Below are 12,188 nucleotides of genomic sequence, written 5' to 3'. Positions count from 1 at the left end.
TTGCAGCAGTGTATTCTCAAAATTAAATTTAGAAAAATGTAATGTTTTGTCATATCCAAAAATATTGTTATTGCAAAAAAACAACTTAAATAACGAGATGTTATTTTATGGCCATATCATCCAGCACTAATTTCTAGTAGGCTAGTAAGTTGTAGGGCCATTGCATGTGTGTGAAGTGGGGTGGACTTAAATATATCTAAAATAATGTTAATGTATATTAATACAAACATTTATTAATTTACCAAAATTACCCAATTAGTTTAAAAAAAAAACTACATTCTTAAATCATCATCTTTCATTTAAATTTGGTGACAGGTTGGGATTAAAATCGATGTGTTTAAAGATGTATAAATTTGCTCACAGAATTTGTGGCGACTGTAAAAGTGACATCAATGCGAAATCCAGGATATTTTGATCAGATTTTATACTGATTGAACTAATTTGTAATATGTTAGATCATTTCCATGCACAAAAACAAGTTAATGCTAATAATGCAAGTAATAATTTGCATTATAGAATAACTGAGCAAATACACTAATTAAACTAAATTTATTACTGAACATTTACTAACAATTCAAAAAAATACGTAATACTAGCAGTTCATTTAGTGACACAAAATATTGTTGAGTAACATTTAAACGATCTTCCAATCTGCTAAGAATAAAACATAGCTACACCCTTGCAACCAACAGCTGTACCATAGCAACAAATAAAACACCCAGCAACAGCTTAGCAACCAACAACAATACATCAACATCAAAAACATCTAGCAACAAAAGCTACACCATATCAACACATTAGCAACATTTTAGCAACCACCTAACACCACCATAGCAACTTCCAAGCTTAGCAAGCAACACATATACAATAACATTTTAGCAACCACCTAGCAGCACCACAGCCACCAACTAATATCACAACACTGCATGCAAAGAAATTAGCAGTTTCTGCAGGAACTGCACACTGTAGTGAACAGTTCACTTGCCGTTGTAAATCTTACTGTTGCTTCTTCTCTCTTCTTCACTTGCTGGGATAATCTCTCTCTCTTTCTCTCATTTTAACACAGAACTGTGGAAATCTATCAATTACTGTTGAGTCAGTCCAAATGCAATGCTAGTAACAGCTGCAAATAAATTATATGCTGCTGTAAGAATGCAGTCTTTTTATAGGAGGTAAAAATAAGTTTATAGTATCAATAAGCAAATTTGAATAAATTGACATAACCTTCTTTTTCATTATAATAATAACCTAGCTTCTTTTAAAAGTATATTTTTTGCTTCTACAGGTCTGTTTCAACCATTTCAACAAATTCATATGCTTTAATGATTTTTACAGTTTAACTAGTTCTGACAATTTCTAGAACAAAATGTTAAAAATCAAATTAAGAAGCTGTCATTTATGTTACATCCTGAAATGTAACTTTTAAAACCTTAACAGTAATGTGATATCACTTAGACAAAAACATGAAGGTGCTACTCAATTCATTTAATGTATTTAATTTGGAATTTTGTATACATTTTGAGAGCTGGGTCTGGTCTCTTATGGGCTGAAATGTAAATTCTATTTATTTCTGTTATCTGAATCACTTCTTGAATCATTCCAATAGAAAAACAGCTGAAAGCACTTTTTGCTCTTCTGCACTGTGTAAAGCATCATACTGAAGATAATGCCCACCAGAACATAAAAGGGTGCACGGTCCATCCCCTGGCGATGATTTACGAGCACTGACCATTAGACGCCATTCACGGACGGCAAAACAAACAATAATAAACAAAAGAAATTGAGCATAATTACCAGAGGTGGCAATTCCAGCCAGATGTGAGTGGGGCTTTGGGCTGAGGCCCAGCTCGTGTTAAATAAAGCGTCTGATTAAGCGCCAGCGCTCACAGCCACTCGGAGCCTGTCCCTAACGACCCGGGGGTCAGGGGTCACCGGGGGGAAAGCAGATCAGAGGGGCCGCGGGCCTGGGCCTGAGACATCCCCATAAATCCACTGGCACAGAGGAAGCCATCTTTTACCCCGCTGGTAAATAATAGCACACTCACCCCACTCTCATTGTTCACGGGGCCAACAGGGCCCTCAGAGACTCCAACACTGTGCAGAGCTGCCGAGCGCACACAGCTTTCTCACTGCCGCAACTAAACACACACACTCCACACTCACACAGTACTGAGCACTCAAATCTGCTTTAGTTTACGTTATTACAACACTTTACTCACACTTATCTCTCAGACACGGCCAACTCTGACACCTTAAGCTGTAAAACCCTGTTAGCTGTAGCCTATGTACAGTCAGTGCCATGACAGACTACAGAAGCCTATAGTAAAAATTACTATATTTTTAACAGCACAGAGAGAGAAGGGGAGAATGTGCAGGACAAGCTAATCTCCAACGAACAATGACAGGCAGGTTAGCTAATTTTGGTGGTGAGAAAAAAGGTAAGGAAAGGGGTAGAGAAAATGCAATTTCATTTAACTTTACATTCAACTTTAGAGGCTAAAAAACAAAGAAAACAGTAGAGAAAAAGGACAAGCTGGTTAATTTTGGCAGTAACAAAGAAAAAGAGCACAAGTGAGAAGTTTAGTGGAAGAAAAAAGAGAAGGAAGAGCAAGGAAAAGACAAGTTAGCTAACTTTGGATAAAGGGGAAAAAACGACAAGAAAGGGAAATGGAAAAAGAGAAGTTAGTTACTTTAGATGGAGGAAACAGACTAGAAAAGGGAAGAGGGGAAAAGACAGGTTAGCTAACTTTAGAGGAAGTGAAAAAGACGAGTTGGCTTACTTTGGATAGAGGGAAAAAAAGACAACAAAAGGGAAATGGAAAAAGAGAAGTTAGTTATTTTACATGAAGGAAACAGACAAGAAAAAAGTAAAAAAGACGAGTTGGCTTACTTTAGAGGAAGGGAAAGAGACAAGAAAATGTATAGGAGGAAATGGAGAGCGGAAAATACAAGTTAACTAACTTTAGAGAAAGGGAAAAAGACAAGGAAATGGATAACCAACTAGCATTGGAGGTTGTAAAAAGACAACAAAAGGGGTGGGAGAAGAGCAAGTTAGTATAAGACTGAAACTGGTAAAGTAATATACTGCAATTGTTTTATTTTTTATGCAGTAAGAGTTCATGAAATGTGTATGAAAGATTATACAACAAACTTGTTTGTCTATACTCGAGTTTGATATTCCCAATTCTGTATTAATTATCTACACTATCTAGCCAAAGATTACATTAGCTAACACTGAAGGAAGAAAGAAGTTGGGGGAAAATGGTGGGAAACATGCAATTTTGCTAGAAGTATGGAAGAAGGCAACATGAAGCTAACTTTTAAGGTGAATGCAGTCTAGGTGAAATGGAGCTGACATGTATTTTTAGAAATTAAAAGTTATATTGTTGAGCATTTTAATATTAATATTTTAATAATATTAACATTTTAAAATATTATATTGTTTATTGACAAGCACAAGCAGTTATAGGTGCATCAGCGTGCAGCCCTGGAGGAAAGCAACAGGCCTTACCTTTAGCTCTTTCATCCTCAGTAACGCAGGAAGAGAGCCAAATAATCAGCAAAACTTGCCCTCTAGTGGAGACACTGCACATGGATCATGGGCATCTTCACACCTAAAGATAATACATATAGAAATGAACAGTCTTTTCAGTGACTTCTGCTGGAAACACAACAAAAAATCACTAGAAAACCAAATATCTTAATTACTAAGAAAACAGCAAATTACATTTTGAATTTTTAGTTTATGCCCACCCAAAAATATATCAATATCTAGATTATAAATATACTGCATCTCTAAAATAGCAACTTCACACAATAAAAAAGAACTTCCATCCTTTTAATGGTCAATGTATGTGATTTTTTACATTGTAAAGTTAACAATGAAGATTCAATCATTGCTGCTTTTCTCCAGCTCATCCCGAATCACTCATCTCAGTTGGGTTTAGATCAGAGGATTGTGGAGAACAAACCCTTTTTTCTTTACTGCATAATTCCATATGTGACCCTTAATTGTTTTTTTGTTTGTTTTAATATTAATCTACAATGTAGAAAATAAATTAAATAAAAAAGTAAAGAAAAATACTGAACTCGGAGGTGGTACTGTATTTGTCATAACAAAATATATGTAGTATATGCAAACTTATTTGTCACTTTCATAGAGAATATATATATTCCAGATGGATATCAACAAATACAAAACATATATGTGTAACACATATACTGTATTTAAAAACCTAATGAAGACGACCATTGCTTTTTCTCCAAAACATGAACATTACAGGAAAAGAAAAAAGAAATATTTGCTTTCAATGTCAGTCAGTAATTTTTGGATAATTCAAAATAAAATTTAAATCAATCACTGAAATTCTGGTTAAGAATATTTATTATACATACATGATGTACAGCTGCTTTAACTGATTTACCATATGGAGTACCCTCATTTCCAAAAACGCAGTTCCACTGCTCCACAGCTTAATTCTGGGAGGCTTTACACCTCTCTAAATCACACCTGGCATTAGGTACGGTGCCAATAGGTTCATCACAGGTTTATCACCTTCAGTCTATTGTTTTGGCAGTATTTCAATATTGTGTGTGTGCCTGTGTGTGCATTTGCACATTGTGTCAGCAGTGGGTGTAATGAAAAGATGCAGGATTAATTTATTAGATGGTGTGTTCATTAACATTTGGACATACAGTGTGTGTACATAAATGGTCATATATCAAATTTCTGTCTGGGTACAAATGCTGTCAGTTGCCCAGTTTTGCAAATTAACTATAAGGCTAATGTAATAGACGTCTGTGGCACTCTTAGTTTGTAGTTTGTGTTTTGCAAAACTTCATTAGTTTTTACCTAGTAATTCCATAAATATCCAAAATCTATTTTAAAAATATAATTACATAAACAATGTGCTTTCCATTCCAGTTTAAACAGACAATGAAGCAGGTGTGCAGCCTGAATACAAACAACATCTGTAAACTTCTAGTCTATGTGCATGGACCATAAAGGTGTCTGGAGAAATAAAACCACAAAATAAGGCTGTCTTTTTCAGAGCTGAGCTTGTCAGTGCCTCATGGGTCATTGTAAAAGCAAGGCTGACTGCCGAGTAAAACATGAAACAGTAGACAAAGCTGAAGTGGGGCCTGAGTTTCCTTTAGAAGAGCAGACAGTACGCTTGGGCAATCTCACTTAAATAGTGATAAACCTATAAAATAATCACATGCAAACTGTAAAATAATAGTTTCACAGCTTCAACTAATACATTTACAGCATTTCCCTCTGTGAAAATGTATATTAAAACTACAGAAATATACTGTTTTTACAAAAGTACATTAATTATTTCACATACACATTTGTGATAGCTTTAAGCTGGCCATTTCAACAAAACTAACCATTAAAAAAAATGTTTTTCAAAAACAGCAACACTTTCTGTAATTTTACACAAATTTACTGTTATTATACTGGTCTTTAAATTTCCTTCAGGACCAAAAAAGTATTTCTGTCTGTCTGTCTATCACATTGTCAAATACAGTTTAGAACTACAAAAAAATATTCAAGAAAATAACTTTAATATTAAATCTATTCAAATATGTTTTTACAGATATTTGTTTAACATTGTATGGTTTTACATGCACAGCAGGCCACTTTAATGGGAACTGGTCAGAAAGTGACCAAAAGACCCCTGTTGGTAAAACATTATATATATATATATATATATATATATATATATATATATATATATATATATATATATATATATATATATATATATACATACACTGCACAGTGCTGAAGTACTGCTGTGCCTACTACACTCATAGCGGCACCACACACACACACACACACCACCATCTATGTCACTGTCATGTCAGTGTCAGTGCTGTGCAATGAATGGCTACCATCCAAATAGTATCTGGTTAGTGGTTGTCCTATGGTGGTCCCCTCCTACTGATGTGCTTAGCCAATGCACTGGTACAGTGGCTTGCTGTAAAGAGAGTTTATGCCGCTATCCTCCTCTACCATCTACTAGATTTTAAAGTGTTGATGTAAATAACTGATTGCATTAAGCAACTAGAGCATTAGTGAGACCAACGTTGGACAATCACCACTCCACCTCATCCCCAACTCCAAACACATTCCAGAAGTATTGCAAAAAGCACCTTCATTCCAGAGTTCCACTGTTCCACAGAATTAATGCCCCTTTAGCCCACAAATGATATTAGGCCTTATGTGGTGTAGTGAAATCATATTTAAGTTGATGTAACATAAGTAGTTATTAGTGTTCTCCTCCAAGTGTGTTGAGCTGTCCAGTGTTGTTAAACGGGAACTGTTATGATTGAGTTCAAAACGCAAAATGGGGAAATATCCCCATACAACTGAACTAAACAGCCTAATCTAATAACTGAAGCTGCTCTATGGATTTCAAAGTTTAAAAAGTTTAAAACAGGAAAAAATGAAGATACTGCCCCTTTAAAACGGCTCTGTAGTCCTGAGCAGAACATAGCCATGGATCAGCCCCAACTGAGATAATGACACTGGGCCTGTTTGACAGTGCCTGACACTGTGCTGCATTGTGACTGCATTACAGCCCACATTCAGCTCAATTACATCTTCATAATCAAAATGGATGACGGGACGAGCGTCTCAGACCCCCACAATCCCCACTCCACCTCCTCTTCAACAACGAGACGTTTTAATGTCAGTCTGACAGGCCTCACATGGGCCGGCGGGAGGCGAGCGCATACATATTAATCAGGCCGATTAAGACGCGTTAAATGCTGCAGAGGTGGCTCACTCGGACCTCCGGCTTCTGCATCTCATCACCGCTGCCTCCCTGTTCTCCCTGCGCTCCCTTCACTCCCGTCCCGCGTTCCTGACCTCCTACGCGGCCGGCGTCTGCCGCAGCCCGTTCCGGCCCGGACTTTCCCAGCATGCACAGGGGCCCGGCGCGGCTCCCACGGGCCTCCTGCTCGCTCCCTGCCATCTGCCGTGATTTATAGAAAACGCCCGATGATTTATGGTCCAGTCACCGCACAATGAAGTGGCTCTCTTTCAGCGGGCCGACCTCACCGACCCAGCCGCCACTCCTGGCCCAGGTTTGGGGAAACGAGCACTAATCATACACTAAAAAGATGCTTAAACAGAGAGGCCTGGCGAGGGGGAATTGAGGGCCTTTAATAAAATTAATTTTCAGCGGCGGGCCGCATATTGATGAGGACAGAGATGAGACACGGCCACCGGAGAGAGAGAGAGAGAGAGAGAGAAAGAGAGAGACAAAAAGACACACACATACACACACACACACACACACACCTGTGCTAAGCTCTTAATAATACCTACAGCACTCACGCTCCACCACGGCCTTCGCATTACTCCAATAAATACAGGTACTCTGGGAGAGAGGTTTACAGATTTAGGCCAGAACACTTTAGCAAGCCTTTAAACAGCTCCTGATGAACTTACAGTGAGTCAGTCTCAACAGGAGAAAATGCTCTGTGGTCTTATAAATGTAATATAAAATCTACATCACTCATACATTGCTCTAATTATAAAAGGTATCTGGAGAATTTAATGTTTTAACAGTGCTGTTAAAAAGTAAAAAAACTGTAGATCTCTGGAGAAAAACGACACGCATCTTTAAGGCCTAATAAGGTTATTTTTTCACTCTTTGACATGAGGTGAATCTGTAAAAAAATATGAAGTTGGTCTTTACAATGTCTCACAGTTTTGATAATGAATGGATGACCAGATTATTTCCAAAAAGGCTTTATATATTTTTACATTGATTCCACTGAAAGTTAGAAAAGGTTTTCCTGATCCATTTTGCATCCAAGGTAACATTTTGGAGAAATGTTTGTTGTGTGACCCCAAAAAATAATTACAAACCACATTGGATAACAGAACTGTTGGATCAAGATCTGTTGATGTTAAAAACGTGTAAGAAATATGACAGACATGCCAAAAGTCATGGGGCACCCTGTGTAAACTTTCTCAACAGCATCCACAGTTTCAGAAGTGTACCACATATATGCCACAGTGGACAGCACAGAGGGTAATAATAATAATAACCAACGGCATTGTTTTACAATTACATGTCTGTATTCTGGCAGAAATCATATTAGCGTTCAGAGCAGGAGGCCAGACAGCAAAATGTGCATGGCACAATACTTCCAATGTCCTTGTCCAATTACTTTTTGCCATGTCAGTGTACATTAATGAGCAATCTGGATATGGGAATCACAGATGATGGCTTCAGAATATAATCATCAGTCTTATTCATAGTTCTCCTTTTAAGCTGTATTTACTGCCTTCAGTCTGAAATAAAAGTAAAAATACTAATCGTTAAGCAGTACCGATACTGAACCAAGGTAAAAATAAAAATTAGTAAAGCAAACAGATCACAAAAATTACTACAGCTTTTAAGTCACTAATCTTGGCCTAGCCTGACCACTTCATATAAACTCACCATAATATCCTCACCGACAGAAACATCAGGGCCGGACTCTAACAGGGGTTTTCGTATGGAGTTCCAGCTAAAATTGGTATTCCAGAGGCAACTGTGAACAGGTAATTTCAGCCATTCAGCACTAGGAATTGAATGATTGATGACATAGGATGAATTCTACAGTAAATCAATTTCTTGATGTAAATGTATCTGTCAGCGGAGACAGCCTGAGGAAAACACTCAGTGCTGCTGCTCACACAGGCCTGAGGAACGCAATCAAGATCCAGAGGAACTGCCATATAGCCATTTTCAGCTTCAGTGCCCATGATTTTTTTCTCCCTGATGACAGGCTGTGAGGAAGATGACACACTTGCAGTCCATTGTAAGGAACAATGATGACTTGTCGGGACACATGTATCAATACAGTCATTTATCCAATTACTACTAAATTGTCCTTTATCATTCAATTAGAATGCAATAATTTTATTCATGGATCACTGCACACCAGTTTGTAGAGGATGGTGATGAAATGCTTCTTAGGCCTGCATAGCTTTACTGACATCATCTTCCTTCATGTTTTAGATCTAACTTGCTTGTGTTATATGAGATGCAACACAATATGACCTACCCACTTACAGTTTATTTTATTTTATTTTTTTTTTTTTTTAACCCAAATTGGTGAAGAACCTCTACATTGACTTTTTTTTTTTTTTTTTACACACCAATAAAATGTTTTTCACCACTATATTTAATTTGCACCAGGAGTGTCATAAAGTTATCCAAAATGGGTGTGTAACTATGACTGGTGAAGGAGAACATGCCATGCATGAAAACTGTGGTTAAAAAGCAGGGTTATTCCACCAAATATTGATTTCTGAACTCTAAAACTGTATGGATATGAACTTGTTTTCTTTGCATTGTTTGAGATTTTTTGTTATTTCAGCCATTTCTCATCTTCTGCAAATAAATACTCTAAATGACATTATTTTTATTTGGAATTTGGGAGAAATGTTGTCTGTAGTTTATAGAATAAAACAACAATGTTAATTTTACTCAAACATATACCTATACATAGCAAAATCACAGAAACTGATCTAGAACCAAGAGTGAGTATATACACATTTTCTGTACAAGTAGGCATTAGTGTCATAGGCTATATTTCAGAGTAGGGACATCCCTTCTAGTAAATTCTTTTAGCTTCAGACAATTGCACTAAAGTAGCCGTGGAACAGTAGAACTGTTTTCTGGAAAGATGGTGCTATATACAATATTGTTCGTGTTACTGTTACGTGAAAAAATTGCTTTAATTTTAGAAGGAAAAAAAGCAATGAAAGAGCAGGTGTCCAAGTACTTTTGTCCACATGGTGTTTAGCCAGGGGTATCTTCAGTTGTTTTCATAAGGTAAGGGGTCCCTGACTGCAGAAAGAGAGCCCCCCCTGAAATGTAATCCTTTATTGCACAGTTGTATTGCTCCCCCTGCTGTTTGTTTTACTAATGTCAGGAACACTACAGCATAAAAAAACATGCAGAATTTTTTCCCCACTTACTGACACCTCAGGGTGCAAATTATAAAGTGACAATTGCTAAATCAACAGCTAGTCAATCTTTCAAAAACCCACAATGCTACTGGGTGCTACCATACACAACCTAGAGATGTTACATTTAAGACATAGATCTAGACATCCAAAATCTAAATCGGTCACTAATTTTCTTGACCTGAACATTCAATTCTTATTTTACAAAAAACAAAAACAGATTTTTTAATTCAAGGTTACATATCTCTGTACCGTATCCACACGTGTATCTGGAGATCCTTGAAAAGTCTCATAAATTAATTTACGTAAAAATAAGGCCTTAAGGTCTTAAATATGTCTCCTGAGGGTCTTAAAAATGTTACAGTAAATGATTTTGCTTTTATTTCCGCACATTTCACTTTGCAGTATTCAAATTTGATATGCAAAAAGAAAAACAAAATACAATAATGGAAAAGTATTGAAAAATCTTAAATTAAATTTATCCATATCTGCAGATACTTTACTGTAGTTTACTGTATAACTACTTATACAACTCTGGAAAAAAAGACCACTTAAAAATGACGAGTTTCTTTGATTTTACTTGAAAACCTCTGGAATGTAATCAAGAGGAAGATGGATGATTACAAGCCTTTACACCAAACTGAACTGCTTGAATTTTTTGCACCAGGAGTGGCATGATGCAAGATCCATTATGTGATTTAAAAAAAAGTTCATTAAATTCATTCATCTCTTTCATTAAATATAAACTTGTTTTCTTTGCATTATTTGAGGTCTGAAAGCTCTGCATCTTTTTTGTTATTTCAGCCATTTCTTATTTTCTGCAAATAAATGCTCTAAATGACAATATTTGTATTTGGAATTTGGGAGAAACGTTTTCCCTAGTTTATAAAATAAAACAACAATGTTAATTTTACTCAAAAATATAATTTATAATAATATAAATAGCAAAATCAGAGAACCTGATTCAGAAATTCAAGTGGTCTATTATTTTGTCCCCCCAAAGCCCTAGGAGTATAAAGCTTTTAGTTTAATGTTCACATTTTCAATTCCACCTTAAAACGGTGCACACGTTACATTGAGCTCGTAGGTAGATATAAGAGTGCTTTAAGTGTTGTATACATTTCTGATTATGTTGTACAGACGTTACAAACAGTCCACATAAAACTGTGCATGTATTCTTATATTAACTATTCTGTTCCACCTTAAATCTGAAGGATGAGAGTTCAAACTCGAAGCCGCAGCGGCATATAAGGTGGAATGGTAACGTAAGTGGTAGCATTTAAGGTAGAATAGTAAATTCAAACATTTAAGCACTTAAATCTTTATTTATTGGTTTAGTGTGGTTAAGAAAATGAGAGCTGCTACTTACAGGCAGTGTCACGGCTTGCGCTGATGCTACCTTAATGAAGACCCAAGCGACCCAATCTCTCAGCATACAGAGCTTTTTACCTGCAAAAATGACTTAATTCAGTGACTATTTTCGAGTCAGACGAAGTTTCCAGCAGCTCTAGCCCTGTGCAGCTCACTGGACTATCCAGAAATGCTGTCTGTGTCCTGTAATGTTATTTAATTACACAATTAAGCTTAATTAGCTAACTTTAGCTTGGCTAACTAGGTTTGGTTTTGTTTGGTTGCTAAACAACCGAATACCCGCCGTTTTGGCTTCCAACAACCGGGCCTAAAGTTTTATTACGCTGACAAAGCGTATATTATATATATTTACACGAAGAAACACAATTTACCTCATAAAAGATTGTTTAAAGTGCCCCACAGGTGATTTAACTGTCCGTTAGCCACAGTTTGGACAGGTTTAGGTCACGAATCTACCTGCTGTACTGTATGCAGGGTTGCCAGGTCCAACAAAAGTATCCAGCCAAGGGTCAGTCTAAAACCCGGCCTTCACAATAGAGTTTAGTTCGGGCACAAAAAATCCGAACGACCCGACCCGACCTATAAACTGTCTTTGTGAGCCCGAACCCATATATGTTTTATGTAGGTCGAATGTTAAAACTGACCTATTATTAAATTAAAATGTTTATTAAGAATCTCCCCATCTACTCTAATATAATTAACAATTTCTAAGAATATAAAACATTTTCGGAACAAACTTTTTTTGTTTGTTTTATTAAGCAAATAAATGTTTTGCCTTAGGGCAAAACACATAAAACAGCAATAGGCTATGCACTGCATGCTCATTAAACAAAACACA

The 12,188-nt window shown here is 36.5% G+C and overlaps 1 long non-coding RNA gene across 3 annotated transcripts in view; it reads right to left on the bottom strand.

Annotated features, from left to right (window-relative positions):
- LOC103029303 (uncharacterized) overlaps nucleotides 1–11,900 on the bottom strand; it is a 50,027-nt gene extending 38,127 nt beyond the window's left edge. For 2 of the 3 annotated variants that reach the window (XR_007424814.1, XR_007424816.1), the window contains exons 1-3: nucleotides 11,722–11,900; nucleotides 11,349–11,428; nucleotides 3,512–3,614 (exon numbers count right to left, since the gene is read on the bottom strand). This is a non-coding gene — a long non-coding RNA (uncharacterized LOC103029303). The remainder of the gene's footprint in view (nucleotides 1–3,511; nucleotides 3,615–11,348; nucleotides 11,429–11,721) is intronic. The other variant, XR_007424815.1, reaches the window with a different exon arrangement.
- Between the last annotated feature and the right edge of the window lie 288 nt (nucleotides 11,901–12,188).

This window comes from Astyanax mexicanus, chromosome 16 (genome assembly GCF_023375975.1).
Source record: "Astyanax mexicanus isolate ESR-SI-001 chromosome 16, AstMex3_surface, whole genome shotgun sequence".
Taxonomy (NCBI): Eukaryota; Metazoa; Chordata; class Actinopteri; order Characiformes; family Acestrorhamphidae; genus Astyanax; species Astyanax mexicanus.
The sequence above is the reverse complement of the archived record's forward strand: the minus strand, read 5'-3'. Positions and strand labels throughout refer to the sequence as shown.